This window comes from Pteropus medius, unplaced genomic scaffold (genome assembly GCF_902729225.1).
Source record: "Pteropus medius unplaced genomic scaffold, Ma_sr-lr_union100, whole genome shotgun sequence".
Classification (NCBI taxonomy): Eukaryota; Metazoa; Chordata; class Mammalia; order Chiroptera; family Pteropodidae; genus Pteropus; species Pteropus medius.
The window spans coordinates 459,458-481,275 of NW_024349796.1; the positions used below are offsets into that span (position 1 = coordinate 459,458).

The 21,818-nt window shown below is 38.0% G+C and overlaps 1 protein-coding gene across 3 annotated transcripts in view; it reads right to left on the reverse strand.

Moving 5' to 3' along the window:
- The window catches only part of GREM2 (gremlin 2, DAN family BMP antagonist), a 133,983-nt gene that overhangs the window by 111,070 nt on the left and 1,095 nt on the right, over nucleotides 1-21,818 (reverse strand). The window lies entirely within an intron of this gene.

A 21,818-nucleotide genomic window follows, 5' to 3' on the forward strand; every position in this document is an offset into this window, starting at 1 on the left:
GAAAGAAAGAAAGAAAGAAAGAAAGAAAGAAAGAGAGAGAGAAAGAAAGAAAAGAAAGAAAAACATAACAAAACAAAAACCACACACAATTAGAGGAGGAAAGCCTTCTCTATGACTTAACCTAGAAATTGTTATGTTTCACAAGCAGATTTAAGGAAAATTTCTGTCTGCCTCAACAGTACATTAAAGACAAAGATTACTACATAATGACAAAGCTAAATCATTGCAGGATATAGTTCTTTGCTACCTAATGATTATCATCTGCCAAGAACTGGTATGCTATTAATACTCGTAAAGGTCTCCAGACTAGAAATTCTTTACTAGCAAAAGTACAAGTGTATTTTTATTTTAGGTAATTAATAGGGTTTGTCTTTCTCCTGATCACTGCTTAGCAGAAATGGAACCTGACTCCCTCCTCTGTGAAGAACGTGTAGATCTTCAGAGACTTCTCACTGAGTGACCTTAAGGCACAGTTCTCTTTCTTAATCATGCTCTTTCTGCACTTGGTGAATTCTCCAAGTGCAGTGGCTTGTCCAGGACTCTACTTATTAGCAGAGTAGATGCCCCACGCCTGATCGCTGATGTGTGAGGAACAGGGTGGGCTTGGGGAGAAGGGTGAGGAGAAACACATGAACCCGGCTCCCTAACCAAAAGAAAACAACATGTAACCAAATTTTGCTCATGGTGATTTTCCAGAGATTGGAGAACTGGGGTCAGTCGGCTATCACTCTTACATCTTTGTTGTTTCCTTTGAAGAGAGCTGAAAGAACATGTACCTCGCTATAAATAAGATGGCTCTTAAAGAATGAAGTTCAAAAGTGCTTTTCAGTACTTTACTCAATCTCCATGTAAGATGCTTCTGGTGAAGACACCGCATTTCAAACTAGGGTGCTAGTCAGTGCTATCCTTTTACTGAAAGTAAAGTGGAAAAATCAGTGAGTAAAGTGAAGAAAGGATTTAATATACATTAATCACCAAAACAATCAGTGGAGAATTCTGGAAACATATATGACATATATTATAGCTGTTTCTAGATTAAACTGATTTTATTCTCTAATCTGATTATTTGACTAATCCTACTCTCGGGTCTGATTGTTTTTCCCTATTCTGAAGTTAAGTCTTTCTAAGTAATACAGATAAGAGAAAAAGGAGGAAATATAGATAAGCAGAAAATTAAAATCAGTAAGAAAACTACCACCTGAAGATAACTTCTGTTAAAATTTATACTGTATATATAAATATTTCCTAACATACACTTTTATACATACTTATATACACATACTTTTTTCAAAGTTTTTATAACTGTTTTTTCACTTCCATAAGCATCTTTCCACATAAATAAGCTTTAATACATTATTCTTAAGAGTTGCATTATGTTGAATTGTATAGATGTAATACAATTTGTAGATGCTAAGTTTAGATTAGATTGAAACATATTATAATGAGTGGCATTTTTTATTAGTCCACTTCATAACACTTAATTTTTTTCTTTATTGTGGAAAAAAACACCCTATGTATGCTGGATATGATCTTATTTTGAAACTACTTTGGTAGTACAATCTCTAATCCTCGACCTGACATGGAGGCCTGTTGGAGTAGCATCTGTCATGGCCCCGCCGTGTTGCCTCAGCGTCCTTACCATTTCTATACTCTTCAATCTGGCTCTCCAGGGATAGCACCTTCTTCTTTGTTGGAAGACTGCTGTCAACCTGCCATCTGAGCCCCACTTTGCCCATGTGCACAGGGAGCTGGAAGTGCCTGGCAGTTCATGCCCTCTCAGCAGTAATCCGTAACCAGTGATTGACAGGCATGGGAGTATTAATATCGCACTCTTTTAACCGTAGGCGGAGATGATTCTGAGGTGTGTGTTTTACACAGTTTTTCAATGTTGTCCCATTGGATTAAGAACCTTAGTGTACTGTGGTTTCTAGCTTAGAATGCACCTTTTATTGATTGCCTTCTCTTTCCCGATCACTTTGTCTGTCACACCTTTGTTCCTTGCATTTCCCAATATACTGCTTGCACTTGCATTCTTGGCTCACTGTCTGATTCTGGGGATACCCAAACTAAAACACCTGTTACAGTCACTTCAACGGAGATTCCAAAGGCATGGACTATGTGTTGTTGCAGAGGTAATGTGAGCAATTCATCTAGTCATCAAGTGGAAATACTCTTCTTACTTTATATCACTATAACGTTTTATGCATTCACAGAGAAGCAAGGCATTTAAGGCCATCTTTATTTTTCATATGGAAAAATTGTAGATTCTTTGAGGTTAAATAAATTTTGTACAAGGTCACACAGCTAATTAGAAGAGTCAGTACCAGACCTGTGTTCTCATACTAGACAATTGTACCTTTACATAATCAACACTTATGTGTCAAAAGTGAGGTTAATTTGGAATGGATATGTTACCTGAATTAATTTTAGGAAGCCTAAACCTTAAAATATAGCATATTCCAAGCATTTTAAAAGAATAGTTGTCTGTTTAATAACTATATTTCATTCTTCATCCTAGTTTCCACCTTTCATCTTTTTTATGTTACTTTCCCAGTATCTCTTTCACTTCTTTTGTCACCCAAGGGTGAACTGTCTCTAGTAGGCACTGCAAAGGGAAATAAACTTATAATTGCCCTATAGCTGAACTTCAGTAGGTTGGACTCATGGGGGAGAATGATGTATGTAAATAGTTATAGTTCAAGGCAGAGTGTAGCAAGCACTCTAAGAGAGGTAGAAAGTCTTTTGGGAGGGAGGACAGAGGAAGGAAAGATAAATTCTGACAGAGTGAAAAAAAAAGGCTTGATGGAACAGGTGGCCTTTAAGCTGGATCTGGAAGGATGGGTAGGATTTCAACAGGCGGATGTCAGGGTGGGGGTGGGGTGACTCACAGAGTACATGGTGGGAGAAGGAAGAGAAGTGTTTAAAGTTACATGATGAAGGACCCTCAATGCCTGCAAGTTTCCATTTTATTTGGTGAACAGTGGATTTGTGAGCAGGAATGCGTCCTAATGACATTAATATTTTAAGAACTCTTATTTGAAGATGCTTTTCTTTATTATTAGATGCTCTTCATTGTGTTGTATTCTGTCTTTCTCTTAATATAGAATAAAACTCACATAGAATAACATCAGAGCTCTTTACCATGGCTATGGCATTGTGTAACATCTGGTCCTGCCTGTTTTCACACCTTAAATTGTGTCACTGTCATTTGCATGCTAACTTCTGAGCACAATGGCTTCTAACAGTTCCTGCTCCTCCTAGGCCCAGAAATTTTGCATTTGCTCTTCTCCCAACTTCTTCTTAACTCACACTTCCTCAGAGGAAACTTTCCTGCACACCCAATCCAAAGCAATACTCATGTTACTTTCTACACAGAAACTAATGAAATCACTTATTATTTATTTATTTAGCTTTCACTCTCTGCTACTGTAAATGAGGGCATAGATCATACAGCCATGGTCCTTCAGGGTCTACCTGGAGCTTGGCAGAGTGACTAACACATATTAGAAACTCAAACATACTTGTGAATAAATAAATTGAATAAAGTAGAATTAATGTTGTTAGAAAACTGGAAAGATATTACATTGCTTAGAGATACACCTAAATAAGTTATGCAGCATCTGATTATGGATGTTTGTATCGGGAACTCTGGAACATACTGGTTCAAGTGTGTCAAGCATCTTACAACTCTGGTGTTTCTTACTTGTGTTAGTCAGTGCATTGTTTCTAAGTGGAATTTCCTCTCAGGACCTTAGTTCCTTCTTCTCCACATCTCCCACCTCCAACATTTTCTGGCCATTATTTCACCTAAGTGCTAGGCTTGGTAATTTTCCTAATGATCTGGAAATGGATTGCTCTTCTGCAGAGGGCCATGTATTGAGTTGCCCAATACCTGGTCATAAGTCATGACTTGCTGAAAAGAGAGGGAGTTTTTTGAAGTGCAAGGGGCCTTTGGAGGTCATCCAGCAACTTTTGAAACAGCTCCAGCAGTCAGACTAGTAAGCCCAGTGCCTTCCCTGGCAATCTGGTTTCCTGATTTACTATGAGATATGGAGCTGTTTATGATGCTTTTGATAGAAAATAAATGACTCTTAATTCTACCATATGATGAAGTTCATATTTGAAATGTTTGAATAGGTTTTTCAGACCATAGTTCTACAATTGGCTATAAAATTTTACAGTCTTGTTCCAAGGATATAAAAGTCTGTGATTGGAGCCCCTACTCCAGGCTAAAACTATTAGAATTGTAAAGGCTGAGGCTATAGCTGAGAGACACTCATTTCTGGCTTTGGAACAAAAACACAATGAATATGTATAAAGATAGGTAGATTTGATTTGAGACTACTTTTAAAATAAAGTTTCACTTGGAACACATCCCATGACTTCTGGAGTGAAATGCAATTAAATTGTAAGACATAATTCATTCCTAAGCCGAGTTCATGTGGAGATTATTTGTCTTGTAACTTTTTATTGAGCCAGTAGACACATGAGATAACCAGAATGGCCTTTTGGATATTTTGGGGGAAATTCTACTTTTCCTTATCATGTTGAACTTCATTCTAAAACATTATTTCTAACCATAGATCAATAACATGATAAAGTTTATTCATCCCACGTCAAAGTTAAAATAACCCAAAGAACATATTTAAATGAATAGTCCAGAGTTACGCAGAACGCCAGCACTCGTGGCTCTGAATGAATGTTAAAGTTTGTATTTTCTGTATCAGTAAAGTAGAGCCTCATAAACCTAGTTATCACTTGCCTGATATCTTTGAACACAGTCAAGAACTGGAAACCAAGCCAAAATGATCTCTGAATAACTAAAACAGGTGGTGCAAAGTCCATGCACAAAATCTCACGTTTTTCCAGATGACCTTCCTCCACATTTACTATACTCCCCACAAGCTTGTGTACTTTTATTTCATACTTAATTTCAATAAGCTTGGTTATTCGGTGTTCTGTTGTGAATAAAGCAAATCCATCATGGTAAGAGTGAGGTGTAGGAAACAACAGCATTGCAGGGAAGAAAAGGCAGAGCGTTCTCACGTGATTCAGCACAGAGCACACAGATGAGATATGTCTCAGCCTCATAAGGATGACATGTTTAAATGTGAAGCATCTGTAACAGCGGCTGGCACAGAGAAAACATTCTATAGATGCTTATTAAATAAATGTAAGTAAGTTTGCATCTCAGTAAAAAATGAGGGCTTACAGGAGGATAACTGATTTTCCCTAGGGTGATGATAATTTTTATGAAGGAGAGCTTCATCACCTTTAATATATAGTGTTTAATAGGGAAGGAAAATAAAATACTAGTTTTGAAATATTTTCCCCCAGAACAAATGTTTAAACTTAAAAAATTAGCAGTTAAAACAGAACATTTTAATTATTTTCAAAATTCACGTAGGTAAAATTTCAACATATGATGTCATCTGACAAACAGGATTTGCTGAAGTCTTTCTGCTCTTATTTCTTAATTTAATGCTCAACATGGAAAATGTATAAAAATTCTGAAATGTGATGGAAACTACTTCCTAGAGACAATACTATATTTGGAGTCAATTTGTCGCTTGAAAGAAAGAGCTCAGAGCAGTGTGTGGGCTGAGGTTCCACACTCAGCTCTGGCTTTACCAGTGACCATGAACCTAAAACACAACTCTGCGTACAATCATAAACTCAGGTGCCTCCCGACTGTTGTTGACCTTAGGTCCTCTCCTGCTCTTCATTGCAGAGACAAACTCTTTTAAGACATGGGTTTCATTGCTGCCCTTTACACACTGTTGTTTTGGGAAAATATTTGCTCCCCCCACCCACCATGCACTGCTGTGAGGCTTGGCACTTTGCCCGGAATGTTTCCCTCCCTCCCCTCTGCTCCTTGATGAAATTCTAGGTATTCTTGAAGGCCCAGCTCAAATGTCACCTCCTTTATGAAGTTTTCCTTCCTCTTGCGTTCTCCATGTACCACTGGAAAGGAGAAGAGAGAAGTTCTTGGTCCACTTGGCTCCAATTTCTACTACGACATATATCTTAGTGTCCTCTACAAGCAAGTAGCAAAGTATGGTGGCTGTGAGGTCAGGCTTGGAACCTAAATACATTGAGACTTGAACTCTGTTCCCACCAGTTATATGTTGAAAAGCCTTTGACATGTTCACCTTGCTGAGCCACAGTATCCTGATATGAAAACACAGCGTTAATATACTACCTAGTTCATAGGATTAGGTGAGGATTAAATGACATAATGAACAAAAATCAATCAGCAGAGTGTGTGTCATGTGGAAAGTTCTCAGTAAAGGCTGGTTGGCACTGTAACGTAAGTATGTGTCTTTTTTCACTAAATTGTTAATGTCATCAGTGAATCCTTAATAGTGCCTAGCCTAGTCTTGGCACACAATGCTTACAAATAAATATATGTGATTGTCTTTAATTTCAGTTAGATGACTTATGTGATTTGCAAAGGACTATTATCATAAAGAGCCTATGCTAACTTAGAGACCAGACCACTCTTTCCTCATGCCCTTGTTTGCCCTCCAATGGTCCAGCCTCTGCCTGTTATCCAAGCATAATTATAAACGGCACCCCTTTCCACTCTGAAAAGTGTTCTGGTTTGGACAATAATCTTTATGGCCATCCTAGTTTTGAGAGGAGCCTTATCAGCTTTTTTTCTCTCAGAAATTAAGTTCCTCACTCTGCAAGGCACATATCAAATTTGGCATTATGGGAGCAGTCAATTAGTTGCTGTGAAATGCTCAAGAAATCATTGAAAAAAAAATAAATGGGTGAAAATTGGGTCATTCTTTATTCTCTTATTTTCTTAAGGAATATTGGATACAAGTCTAAGAGGATAGAAAAATTAAACTGAGAAACTTTCTGCCACTTAGAATGATAGGTGGAATAGCTCTACATGGGTAGAATATTGGAGAATGTAGCAATAAATCCAAAATATGATAAAAGGGCAAGATTGAACAAAAACAAAACAAGTTAAGGTTATATATTCTCATTGGCATCATCTACTTATAAATAATATTTCCAGGAAATCTTATGGTGAAATTTTAAAAACTTAGTTCAAGGTTTTTCTTCTTTTTCTTCTTCTTTGTCCTTCCTTTCTTCTTCCCCTTCTCCCTTCTTTCTTCTTCCTTCTTTTTCTTTTTCTTGTAGGCAATGTGGTACACCGATCTAGCCCTTAGCAAAACGATAAGGTAGATGTTTTCTTCATTAATGCTCAAGAAGCTTTTCTTAACTTTTTTGGCTCTCCAGGTATTGTACCCCCATCCTTTACCCATGTACCTTTTTTTCTTGTGCTATCCCATCCCCTGTGCACCTGTACACCAGTCTTGGTAACCTAGGACTCTTTGGGTCAATCTTCAAATATCCTAGCAGTATTTTTCTTTCTGAATTATATTCCAAATGATGGAATGGAAAGTGATATTCCCTATTAGGGGAACTTTGGGAGGAAAGTCTGGGGATGAGGATAGCGTCCTAGAACATGTCTGGAGGAAATACATTGAGTGGATGACAAACATGGGCTTTGCAGTCAGGCTGAGCTGGGTCTGAATTCTGGCTCCTTGCTATTATCAGTGTGGCATTGGGTCTTCATTTGTATGAAAGGGATAATAAGACCTGACTCTAAGTTGCTTTAAAAATTAAATATATGGCTGTGTTTGTAAAGCACTTAATAATGTGCCTAGGTCACAGTCTAGCACGAGTTACAGCTTTGGAGGTAGGTAGGCAGAGGGCCTAACTTTGCTCAAGGGGAAATGACTCTCAGGCTTCTGGAGAACAGAGATCGCAATGCTCTTCTCAGGATCGTTATTAAGGCTTAAGTGCATGTAAAAGACTTACTCCAGTGCTGGGCATATAATAAGTCCTAACCAAGGTGTGGCTACTGTAACACAGTAGTTTCGCCTTATCCGTGGTTTTGCTTTCCGCAGTTTTAGTTATCTATGGTCAATCACAGTCGGAAAATATTAAACAGAAAATTGCAGAAATAAACTTCGTAAGTTTCAAATTGCATGCCCTTCTGAGTAGTGTAAAGAATCCTCACACCATCCCACTCTGTCCCACCTGGGATGTGAATCATCCCTTTGTCCAGTGTTCAGTGCTGTACACTACAGTACAATAAGATATTTTGTTATATAGTTATAATTATTCTATTATTCTATTATTAGTTATTGTTGTTAATCTCCTACTGTGCTTAATTTATAAATTAAACATCATAGGTATGTATGTGTAGAAAAAGACATAGTATATATGGAGGTTTTGATACCATCTGCAGTTTCAGGCATCCACTGGGGGTCTTGGAACACATTCCCCAGGGATGAGGCGGGATGACTTCAACTATTATAATTTGGTTGTGCTACTATGATATGATCTCAATAGCTAATAGACATTATATTTATTGTCATTATTATTATTGCGTCATTGGCATTCCTGAATTCATTTGGGAGATGGAAATCCTCTATGTTTAAACATAAGGTAGAATCCTGAATCCAATCAATCATTTTATATAATAATATTTATGTAGGGAAAACTTAGTCAATGTTTGAATGATCCATTATATTTTCCCAGAGGGAAGCTAAGCAAATGCAAAACTGTAGAGAAATCACTTAGGCTTTCCTGTCCCCATTACTACTTACCAAAGGTCACTTATGTGCACCCACCCGATATAACATGGTGACTGAATCTATTTTTAATGCCGTCTCTGGCTGTGGAGAACAGCTTAGATCGCTCCAGGTGAGCTCCTGTTATGAAACAGGATCCCAGTTCAGCTGCCTTTAGTCACGTAGATGTACCCAAACTTATGCTCTGATAGAAAAACAAACATTTGGTTATCTCCTTGTGCGTACTTGGGGGAAAAGAAAAAAAAAGAAAAAAGAAAAGTATCTGACCTTTTGGTATTCACTTTCTTCATCCTGTGTTCTGGCCAGTGCACAAGTAAATAAAGGCTGGAAACTACAAGCCTGCTCAGCCATTTTGCCTCATGAACTAAAATTCAGCCAAAGGCTGATATGAAACCAGAGACAGAGTGTTACTACTCTACTGAGGCACACTGCCCTTTTCAGATCATGTATTTCCTAAGAACTACACCTGAATGTGACTTGCTTGGATTCCAGTAAAACTTTATTTTATGATTAAGGTTACGATTCTTTTGGAAAAAGCCAGGTATGAGCCCACTGTCTCTGGTGTGCAGCAAAACCCACAAGTCAGAGCGTTCGGGGGGCAGCATTCCGAAGGAGAGTCTTGAGCCACAGGCAGGCGACCCAGCTGGTTATTCTAGATGCCACAAACTAGGAAAACGTTGCACAGCTGATCTATTGTACTGTAGCAATGATCAAAAAAATAAAACTGCTCAACAGATGATGTGTGAATGTTGTAAACTGCTGAGCATAACAAGCACACCATCTCCTCCAGTACAGTGTGTGCCTGAGATCCCTCCCAAGCAAAACTAGTGATTCTCATTGACACTGTTGTCCTGTTCCCTCTTGGCTTTGTTCAGAGGTGGCCCTTGCTATGGAACGTTGCTGTTACTTGTTTAATGCATGTTTCTTCTAGTGGCTTAGGAGGAGCTGCTGGAGGGCAGGACCATATCTTAGTCTTGCAATGCCTGGCACATTGCAAACACTCGGTAAATATCTGTTGAATATATATAAATCAAAATTCTGACAAAACAAGGCTAAAGTTCTAAGCTGATGGCCAATTTGTTAGCATTATCTTAAAATATAATATAAGTGGTCTCATTCCTCTTATAAGATAATCCTGTTATATTAAAACAATTACAGATCCTTACTCTCAAATCCACATGCTCTAAGTTATTCATCTTTTATGCACCCCAAAAACATTTTCAGTGCAGCTACTGAGGGAGTTTATACAGATGGAAAAGATATTTTCTCCTTCTTTTGTGAGATTATTGAGTCTGTGTAATAAACCGTAGTCTATATATTCAGAAGCCGCCCTAATAAATACTTTTGGGTTTATTTGATACTTCTGGCTGTCATTTAAAACAGAAAATCAGTTAAACACCAGAGCAGTTAATATTGACTAAACAGCTCTAAACCTCAATTGGCCAATGTTTTAATCATATGGAGACAATCTGAATTTTACTGCCATCAGGAAATAACAGGAATATCTAATGCAAGAATTAGGAATGCATATCAATTTTCACAGTACAGTTGGTAATTATGAAAGTATACTTTCTCGTTGTCGTTAAAGGAGTTCTCTGGTAGCCAAACTATTGTTCTGGTGTGTGGGGAATCTAAAGACTCTGCTGGCCTCTTTGCCTTTGATCTTTTGAGTTTCTGAAGTTGTGCAATTTTGCATGCTGCACTGATAATCTGGGAAAATGTACAACCACTATAAAAGGAAATTTTTCTATTAGTCCAAGAATAATCGTTTATAGCAAAACCACCTGACAGAAACATGTGGGTGCATATCACCCATATGAAAACCAAAGGCATTTTTACAACAGAGGATTATTTTCTTCTCTTTGTACAGATCCATATGGTGCCTATTCAGACATTGGCCATCAGCAATGCTGCCTCATTCAATCCCCAAAATAGAATTCACTACTTTTGCTCCAAATTTGAATGAGAAGAACTTTTTATTAAGAGTTCGTTGTTTTATCTTCCACAGTGCAATTACTCAAGGTCAATGGCATTTAAACTTGACTGGAGTGGGATGGCAAACATAAATGAAATAGCCATGGAGCATGGCTTTTCCGCCTTGGAACTGGCCATGCACTGCTTGATTTCTGTCCTGCCCCCTGCTGCTTTCTCTTCTGGATTCAAACATCCACTTGACTCTGCAAGAAACAATACTTTCTCCACAACAACAGTCCATCTGTTGCTGACCCACATCGTTGTCTGGGAGCACCATTCATTCATTCATTCATTCAATAGAGAGTAAATGAAGAAGGCACCTACTATTTATAGGGGAGTCTGTCCCAGGTGGATGTCTGGTTGTGTGTATGTCTGCTTCCAGAAATAAAAGGCGGGTATAGGCAGAGGCACACTGGGCCAACATGATAACTAAGGAACAACAGGATGGTTTTTCAAAGAAAGTGGCCTCTCTATGATAAACAGAAGAGGGAAAGTTCTGGATAGACTCTGACAAAAACTCCCTTCTTTCCATGACTCCTGTCCAGGATGCATTTTCTGGTTAAAGTAATTCTAAGCATGACCAAATAAACCAGTCCACTTGGGGTAGCTGGACTAGTGAGGATGCTAGTTTTGGAGATGAGGAAAAACCTGATTGCATATATCACAAAGAAGATCCATCCTTGGTCCAAATAGAGGAAAAGAGAAGTCATTGCTAGTATTTCAGTAACACAAAATGCCCCATAGCATTTGGGACCCTGGGAAGGAGAATGGAAGGCTACTTTACTGTGCCTCTTAATGTATTCCATTTTCCATTTATTCGCCAGTTGAACTGAAGACATTGCTGGACTTATAACGTTTGGGGCTATTTCAATGGGCCTCAACCTTGAGGAGCTTAAACTCTGAGATTATTTCAGAGAGCACGAGAAAAGTTCATCCAAATTAAACAACAATAACAACAACAAACTCAACAGCATTTATACAAGATCTTTCTACTGTCCCTGAAGCAAAATGACTTCTCCTCCACTTTGGCACATATCCCGTAGGCTGCACCTTGGACCTTTGTGAAATCTGTCTTACAACACTTCATGTCCTGTTGACTCAGCCTAATGGTGGAAGTTCATCGGGGAGCATGGTGTAGTAGGAAGAGGAACAGACGGAGAACTAGGAAACCTGGGTCCTAGTTCTAGTTCCACAACAAACTAGCTTGCAGTCTAAAAACGCACACGACTTTCTGGATTTTTGGTTCCTTATGTGTAAAATGAAAAGATTAAATAAGTTGTTTCTTTATAGCCCTAAAACTCTGTGAGTTAGAAAGTATTAAATATATAAAGGGTGTCACAGGATGAAAAGTGGCACACTGTGTGATATGCCCAGAACTTGCTGGAGCATCGAGAGTTCCTTATTAGAAATAATATCTCACTCCTGTAACACCAATGGCACCTTATTTTTACACATCTTTACCAGTTCTGCCCAGTTTTTACCTTGTGCTTCTTTTATTGTTGACATGCATGTCTTGCCTTCTCCAATAGCTATAAGCCCCTTGAAATATCATTTGATATTCTGCCATTTTCTAGCTCCATAAATATTTGCCGAATGAACCAACTGTTGTGTGAATGCTGTTTAATTCTTCTTCCAATTAATTATTATTTTCATTTAAAAATAAAGTTAAGATCCACTTTAATTTATTTATCTCAGTTCACAAAATTAGATTTGAACTCTCAATTCCAAAGTATGCTCAGGAATGAACTGTTCTTTTACCAAACTTTTACAGATACTCCTTCTGAAGACCTTAATATGAAAGCCTGCAAAAGATTAGTAATAGTTGTATTTTTGTGCCTGAGTGAAAAGCATTGTCTCATGTAATTCTTAAAATAACACTATACAATTTTAGATGAAGATTATTGATACTAAGTAATAGTCCCACACAGATAGGAATGGAGCCAGGTTATCTGACTCCAAAGTTCATGCTCAAAACCAAGTGCGCACACACACCATTTCTGTGTTTGATTATACACCCAACACAATCCACCTGTACTCATGTCTTCATGAGTCTCTGGTATGAAACCTAAATCAATATGAGACAACAGAGCCAAAATTATTGAAGGAAAAGGCAGTGTTTCAGAACTTTGTTGTAATGAAAAGGAAGTGAGTTTTATTTGGAGTTCTTAAGCCCTTGGTTTCATGCTTACTTAGCAACTTAGCAGTTGCGTGAAATTAGGAAATTTACTGAAGCTCCATGTGCCTCAGTAGTTCTTTGTTGGTAAAACTAGACAACAGCACTTACCTTGAGAAGTTGTTATAAAATGTATAACAATGAGATATTGGATGTTGAAATACCTGGAATGCATAGTCAATGCACAATAAACTCTTCCTTGTCCTCCTCCCAATTCTCCTTTCCAGCATAAGTGACGCCTTCCAGAACAGGTTCCATGACCGTAGGAGAATAAAGAACACACTTGAAAGAACACTTGGCATTCTCTAATAAGGAGAACTTTTCTACTCCTCAGCTTGTCTCAAATAAAATACTTTACCTTCCTAGAAATTACCAGAGCCCCCCAAGGTCTCAGCAATGCCGAAAGCTATTTGCTGTCAACACTCCCACTGAGTTGACTAAGAGAGAGGTTGCTCATTTTACCATTAACAGGATTCTTCCTGAGGTTTTTATTCGGGTACTCAGTGGCCAAGAATTTAAAGGTATGACATAGGATTAATGTTCTCTCTGAGCTCATCCTGCAAAGATACTTACATAGAGTAAAATCAGAAGTATTATTTCTCTGATTTTCTTATTTAAAAAAAAATGGGGCCACTGGTTCTGCAACAAGAAAGACCTCCACACGGGCATTCATTCATTCATTCATTCATTCACCAAAACATTAAACATCTTGTACCAGAAACATAAAGATGAATATTATCATGATCCCTTAATTATCTCACAGTACAGCAGAGGAAAGAAAATCATGAAAAGAGAATTCCAATGCAGCATGGAACTATGATTAGGAACCCATGAAGATAGGCTCTGACTCTTTAGGGCACCAGACAGACCTAATCATCAACTCTGGCCCTCAGCCATTCAATTCACTCATCTAACAAGTAATGATGTTTGAGACCATCCCAGCTACAAACACAAAGGTATGCAGCATGAGGTATGCCCTCAAGAATTCTCCCTTCCTTATAGAAGCCTATTGGCTCGTACCCTCACATATTCAAGTTAAGAAAAAAGATGAACTTCTCATCTCTCTGTCTTGACCATGTAAAGCCTCAGTGTTAGGTGGCAGCATAAAGGCCCAGCTCCATTCCTGATGTATGACTCCCCTCAATTTAATTCCATCCAGCGCAAGCTTCCTTGGCTCACGGGGTGGGCAATTCTATTTGGGGCAACTTCAAGTGACAGAAAGGTCACAATCTATTAAGCCAAATTTGCCACCCTATAGATGTGTGTTGGTTTTTTTTTACACTTTTCCTCCATAAGCCTTTTTGGGTGTGATGAGGTCTAAGCTCTCATTCTTAGAATAATGTTTCTAAATTCAGAAATATATATTACCATAAGAAACTATATATAATATTTATATATATTTTATACACAAACATGTGTATATATATATATATATTTATTAATAAATTTGAAAATAAAAGTGTGTTATAGATTTATATGATCTTCTTTATAACATCCTAATAAAAAGATCTGGAAGCTGGTATAATAACTACCATAATTTTGAAGTAGTGATACATGTAAGTGATATTTTGAGACATACGTATCAACTGCAATGTGATAAGAAAATAGCTCTGATTTCTACTGGTGACAAAGCCACAGTTTTGCTAATACTATGATGGTTTGTTGCTCACATTTGGAACTAAAAGGAATGTGAAATTTCAGTTACAGAGTCATCAAAATAAAGATACAACTTTGTTCCTATCCTAATTGACAGAGTCCCCTGAATTCTCATAGACTTCCCCAAGATAAAAAGCTCTCATTCTAGAAATTTATGAAAATCTGCCTTCTGCAAGCACATAGAGCAAATTAATCTTCTTGAGCTCTCCTGCTTCTCCTAAATTGCCTTCTAATCCAAAAAAATGACATTAAATCTTCAGTAACCTTATCATTTTTCTCTGCATGAGCTAGAGTTTGTTAATTTCCAAACTAAAACATTAAGCCCAGAAAGCAAGCATCCCAGTATCTTATGACCAGACAATGTTACCCCAGAGGAATGAAGTATAAACTTGAAGGAACACCTTGACATTCTGTAATAATAAAATTGTCCTTCACTTGTAAAAAGAAATCTGTCAAAATGATTGGTTTAGAATTTCAAATAAGTAACTCTTTTTAAAAAAGATAATTTATTGATTTTTTTTAAGTTTGGTTTTCTTATTGAAATGATTGTTTTAAAGAAGAATGTGTAACACAAGAGATCAATAACACAAGGCAAAAAGAAAAACATTTTTCCAGGACAAATAACTCAGGCTCTCATTTTTTTTAGCTTATGCAAGATATGTTCCTTTCAGCAGATAAGCTTTTTGAAGACTGTGTCTTTCAGCAGATAAGCAGAAGTCTCTGATTCTAGCTCTGAATTAGATGTAGCTGGATCTCAATAGAGATGCAATTAATTAAGCACCAATTTTGTGCTGGGAAATAAAAAATAAAATGGACTCTTCCTAAAGGGAACTGAAAATTCAGTGAAAGATATAAACATATTACAAAAATAAGTATACAAGGAAGACTATACTGGAGGGGGAGAAATACCTGAAATGATGTAAAGAAAAGATTTGGGCTATTACAATAACTTATATTGTCAGATGGTTTTGTCGACAAGGCAAAAATAATATCAACTTTTTAGAACATTCTGTATATAATACTCAGCAAACACCATTATAATTACTAGGTTATTTTTGGTCCTCCCCACTAGTTTTGAGCTCTTCACTACTAAACCCTATCACCTTGCACTGTGCCTGGCACATAGTATCTTCTCAATACACGAGGGCACAACATATTACAGGAAAGGTGGAGGAGGACGGATTTTAAACCTAGTTCTACAGCTTGTTTGGCTGTGTTACTTTTGGAAAGATCTTAATCTCTCTAAGCCTTTGTTATCTCCAAAATGAGGATAATAGTAAGATTACGATTTTTTGTAAAATTAGATGATACCTGTGAAAAGTTTAGCAAATAGTCATCTTTCAAGCAGCGTCAGCTATTGTCACAGAAGGAAGCACGAGAACTGATGTTTAGGGCTGGAATAAAACACAGTGATCTACATCTGCCTTCTCATTGTAAAGAGTGAACCCCAGAGATGGCAGGCTTTCCCTAAGGTCACACTCCAGGTGTGAAAAACAGAAGCAGGTGAAAACCCAGATCTCCTGAGTTCCTCAGGTTAATAGGTTTTAATAACAACCAGAAAACCATCTTCTAGGTTGAGTCTTAGCACCATTTGACCCTCTGAAATTTTTGCTTCCTCTAAAGTTTGCTTCCTCTAAAGTTTACATTCCCTGAGTTGACAGAAGCGAGATAGCTTAAGTAGTTTTTACATATTATTTGTCAACTTGAAGTCTTGGATATGTATGCCTTTGAAGCTATAGACTTCTGTATTGCTCCAAACATTTCATAAGGAACCATGAAGGGGGCGGGTGTCTCACAAGCTAGACAATGTGGCCCTGAAACATGGGTACACCCTTTGCAGAGATTCATTTTTTCTCAAGTAGTAAGCTTCAGGGTGAATACTTTTCATCTGTTTATATTCTATAAAGTAATCCTATGAATATGAACCTACATCAAGCAATAATCAATCAAGATTATTTTCATATCATTTCGATCACCTAGTGACAAGTTAGTGCTATAGAAAAATATTTGCTGTTTTTATTTTTGCATGTGAAAATATAAAGAACTATGCTAGTAATAATAACCATGACATATTATTATTCTTGTTGCTGCTGTGGTTGTTGATATGATACAAAGAAGCTCAATAGATATCAGTTGAATGCATGCTTGTATGAATCAAATGTTATCAAATGTTATGGTTATAACCAACTCTCTTAATCAATAAAAGATGCAGAAGATAAACCTCCATGGTTGTGGCAAAGATTAAATTCGATAATATGCAGAAATGTGTCTAGTATAATCTGCCACATGTGAAGCAGTCGACAAATGATAATGAGTCTTAATTTGTAAAATAATTAATAATGGGAAATTATTAAAAATTATTAATTTGAAAATGATAGAAAAATTAAGATCACTTGAAAATTGAATGAAATTAATGAAGATTTCTAGCAAGAGCAGTTAGCAGGAAAACATTACAGAACTGCTTGTTTTTTTCTTAACTATATCACACATCTATAACTTTCCCCAAAAGCTGCTACTATAATTAGAAAATATAATGCATGATCTAGGGTTCATGTTATAATTGCATAAAAGCAAGGTGGCTAGTTTTCCATAGGTGATAAGATGAACTTCCTCCCAGCCTTCAGAGTTACAGCTGTACAGCCTGGTTGAATAACATTTTTAATGCAGATGATGTTTGTATTAGACAAAGTCAACTTAGCGTCTCACATGAGGCAGTCAAGTGTTCCCCTGCTCAATGCATTCTCTTTTTTCCTTCTCCAACTATTTAAATAAATTATAAGAGAAAATAATTTTAGCTTGAAACTGCTACTAATATATAACATCAAAGTCATGTTTGGGAATATTTGTGATCTTGGTGTCATGTCTGTCAAAAACTTTCCTTCACGAAAATTTCTCCGTAAGTGATATATTTCCTTTGTTTCTAATTCCTTTGCATTCATAATTCAGAAGTCTCTTCTTAGTGTAACATATCCTCAAGTATGTCTCTTATGAGGGTTATTGTATCTGCTAGAATACTATGATCTTACCTTGCTTTGCCTCTCCAACAGGTAAGTGCCTTCAAAGAGATTTCCCCATCAGCCATGAGATTTCTTTATTGGGAAGTAATCTCGAAACGGGAGGTAGATCCTAGAGTGTATTTGATTGATAGGATCTGGGAAGTGCTACATTAAAAACTGAAAAACAGTAGTAGAGAATCTTGATTTTAGACTTTGGGTGATAAATCTTACCAAAGACCCCCCACGTCAGCTTTTAGGATGTTTATAAAATGTGACTCTCTTATTTGTTAACACCCTACTGTTACAGCATTGTTTGGGTCCATAGTGATCCTGGCTGAATCTTCCCCTTTCAGCTAAGCTTTCCCAACATCGGAGCAGTACATAGTTCCAGATAGTGAGTGGAGTGCAGCAGAGGCTGATCTGGCTCAGAATGGGAAAGACACAACAACCTCCCTTTTCTCCCAGACACCAAGGAATCTTTACTTTGTCCTTGAAAAAAACACTTTGCTTTGATTCAAGGTCACCACATCTCCTATCAGAGTGCAGTCATACTAGAGAAGTAGGAATCGGAGTGTCCTAGGCCTCATTCATGCACACAAGCTCCTGAGGTGGGAGGCGGCCCCTGGGCCTTCCAGGATCCACTGTTCCTTAGGCCTGGGAATCAGTTGTTCATGACACAGCCATTATGATTTTTCCCTCGCCAGTGTGCCTATCCCCAGACCAAAATCCCCTCTGCTTTTTCCTCTCTCAGGAGTAACAGCTTGTCCTCCCAGAACGCATTCACTCTGGGCCTCTCAGTGGTGGTTTTAAAAGCCCCTCTCTGAGCTTTCTCCTAGGGCCCTCAGGTTCTGTAGCAAGTTGTGTGGCATTTGAATCAAAGGCGGAAAAGAAGCAAAGGTAAAATCACCTTCAGGAAAAATCGCCAACCTAGCTAAATTAGGATTCATCATGCAGAGATGATCATTGCCAGCCACACTTTAAGAGTGATTATTTCTTTCTTCTATGCACATTTATAGCTTGTCTTTAGAATATGAATGATCTGTGAAAGTAACAACAATGCAAGGAAATTCTTTATTAGCCATGAATTTTAAAAAAGTTGGACTGGGTTTAGCATGGACTAGATGGGACAGCCTCTGAACTTCTAAGAGGTAGATGTATAATTCTTACTTTTTAAGCACATGTCTCAGACTTTGGATATCATTAAGAGAAACTATCCCAGCTCTTCTATTTTGAAACCAAATTTGCTAGGATTCTGTAGCTCTTATTGATTATCAGTGTACAAAATGCAGACCCGTGGCCCTGAACTTAATTTGAAACGTGCCGAAAATGAAGACTAGGTCTATTGCTAAAGCAGCTCATAAACATTTTTCCTGCAGAACTAACTCAAGAAACCCCATTCTTTCTTTTCCTCTTTTCTCTGAATTCTGCTGTAAGAGGAAAGATAAAGAATGCTCGAGTTGCTTCGAAGAGTGAAGCTGATTAGAAGAAACAGTAATTGAGTTCTCTGTTAAATATGCCACTTTCCTTATTTTGCCAAGCAACATCAAGTCTGGAGGCAAAAATAAAAACGAACCTTTTCGAATGATGTATCGCTTAATAAGAGTCCAGAGTCTGCCCCCAAAGGGAGGAAGATGCATAAAGCTGGCGAGAGTGTTTAGCCATGTGGAGCCTGGAGTCTCCCCCTGGTCAAGAGGAGACATCACTTTTCAGAGTATGCTTGCTGCCCTCTCCTGGCCTATATGTACGGAAGTGTTAATGGCACACCAAATGTATTTATTTTCATTCCACACCTGTGTGAGGTACAGTGTATACATGAGCATATGTTTGAAATAGTGAGGAACTCTCACCACAAGTTTATACTTGTAGCTTATTTGGGGAAATAAACTCATTATCCCTTTGGCTCCTGGATTTGTATTCAGGGATGCTGATCTTCATACTACCTCACTTCGCACCCCTGATGTTTCACCCTCTCACTGTCCTCTTGCTCCTCCATGGCTCTGGGGCTCGGCTCTGGGGCTCTGCTCTGCGAATCAGCACTCCACTCTGGGCTGGGTACTGTGGAGGAGCTGGCCAACCAAAGACATTGTTCCAACAAGAAGTGGTGGCAATGGGAAATGATCTGCATTTAGATTGATGGTTTGAGGACCGTACTTGAGCCTGACGTGTAACCAAAATTAATTCTACATATTATTAGGTCAGCGTGTCCAATTTATAGAAAAATAAAAAGAGAACTCTGTGGCAGAAAGAGAAATAGCTAAGCAAACATAGAAGTGGACGGCACTGGAGTCTTAATTCATAATTACAAAATTTCCCCTTCAAAACAATGTCTTTTGTATGACTTGTTTCAAGCCCAATACCAGGCACCATTCCCCTGGATGAAATAATTTGTTGCTTTCTTCCTAAATACTTAAAGGTCCCTGGAACAGAGAAAACGCCTGCAGCCTGATGTGCTGGCTGCAGCAACCCTGGAGTACAATCGGGGCTGGTCTGATCTGCTGTGTGCCTGTGCCACAGCCGTGTCTCCATGTTTGTCCTTGACCTACGCCGACCAGTCCTCACCATATCAACAAGAACCTGGCACCCAGACTCAGAGGCTAATTCCATTCCTTTGCTTTAGAAGAAGAGGGCTAAGAAAGAGGTATTTACTCTAAAGAGATTTAAAGGCATGCACCTTGTCCAAATTTTATAAAACTTAGAAACTGAGGGTATCTAAAACTCTGGCTGACTGTACTACGATCCACAGAAAAGAAATTTTTGATTCTCTCGCTCAATGAAGAATCATGACACAAAACAATGAACACTCAAATCATTGTTTATACTTATCTTTGAAAAACCTTCTGTGTCTCTTGGTCCTTACAAAGTCTATATACTCACTCATTCACTCAGTTGCTACCAAGATGCCCAGCATTGCTTTAGAGTTTGAATGGTAAGAGGGAAATGGGTCTCGATTTATTTCAGATATTAGATTCATAGAAGATTGACAAATGTTTAGTGATACAAAACTACCCTTTTAACTACAAATAAATTTAATTGGGTCAATTAATGTGTATTTATTTGAATAGGTAAATTCTTTACAATCAAGTTCCTTGTGATGTAAAAAGAAGAAAATACTCAACTATAAAGTCAAAACGCTCTCTCCTAAATATAATGTTTACTTGCCATATCTTTTTTTTTTTTGTCATGATTTCATAAAAAACCTTGCTAAATCACTCAAATCTGGGAAGGGGCAAAAGTAAGGACAGTTGTCACGACTCCATGGCAATAACTAAGTATTCATTCCCCTTAATGACAAAAGAACATGTTCATCTGATTAAAAATAGGTCAGCGTAAATTCTCCACTGTGATATGCAGAACAAATACCTTTCTTATAACTTCCTTATCTTCCTGGGACAGGCACATGTGTTGGGGTAAGCACTGCCCTGTGCCCAGGCACCACCGAATGCGGGATTGGTTACGAGTTATCAGTGGATCGTTCAGATATGACCTGCTAAGAATCCACTGAGAGGAGTGCTGTTGAGACCAAAGATAACATATTTCACTGCCCCTGCACCTGCCGCGGTGTCATGCTCTTGTTGAATTAGAGTCTCAATCTGTGTTTGTTCTCCACCACAGGAAAAGCTCCTTCTAGAGAGATTCAGAGCAGTTACACACCAGTACCTGGGGATTGTCCAAAGCAAGACTGATCTTAACCGAGCCTTCATTCCGTCCCCTGTGGCCTTTCTAAGGGAAAGCCTGAACTCATTAAGCAATGTTAATTTAATCACAAATAATCAACAAGAGGAAAGAAGTTATATAACCATCTTCAAAATTCAAAATAAAACATGATAAAATCTCAGGAAATAGATTTCTTTAAAAAATAAAACTTGCATCTTGAAATAAATGAAAGAAATGGTCAGAAGTCTACCAATTTTAGGATCAAATAAAAGCAAAAATTGACCTTCTCTTACAAGTATATTTATGACAGTGCTGCAATTCATGACTTTTCAATGCAGTTATACATGAGGTCCTCGAACTCACACTTCCTCTGGGTGCAGAATTACAAATGCATTTTCAACTCAAAAGGCAATGCAAAAAATAAGTCGGGTACACAAGGAGAATCCATGACAATTACATTTAAAAATCCCTCTCTCCTTTCTCTCCTTCAACCACAGCAAGCGATGCAGTGCTATTCCACCCATGACCTTAGTCCACGTTGGCCATATACCTTCAACATCAAAACCATGGCCAAGTCCACCAAGGTCCCTATTGCTGAGGAAGATAGTCATCTGGTAGGTAGGTGGAGAATGTTCAAAAACCGCGTTCTAACAATCCGATGGTGTTTGACTTGCTATAGATCAGGACTATAGTGGGGGTCACCAAGAGGTATAAATGGGCAGCAGGACAACGTGCAGGTATTGAGGA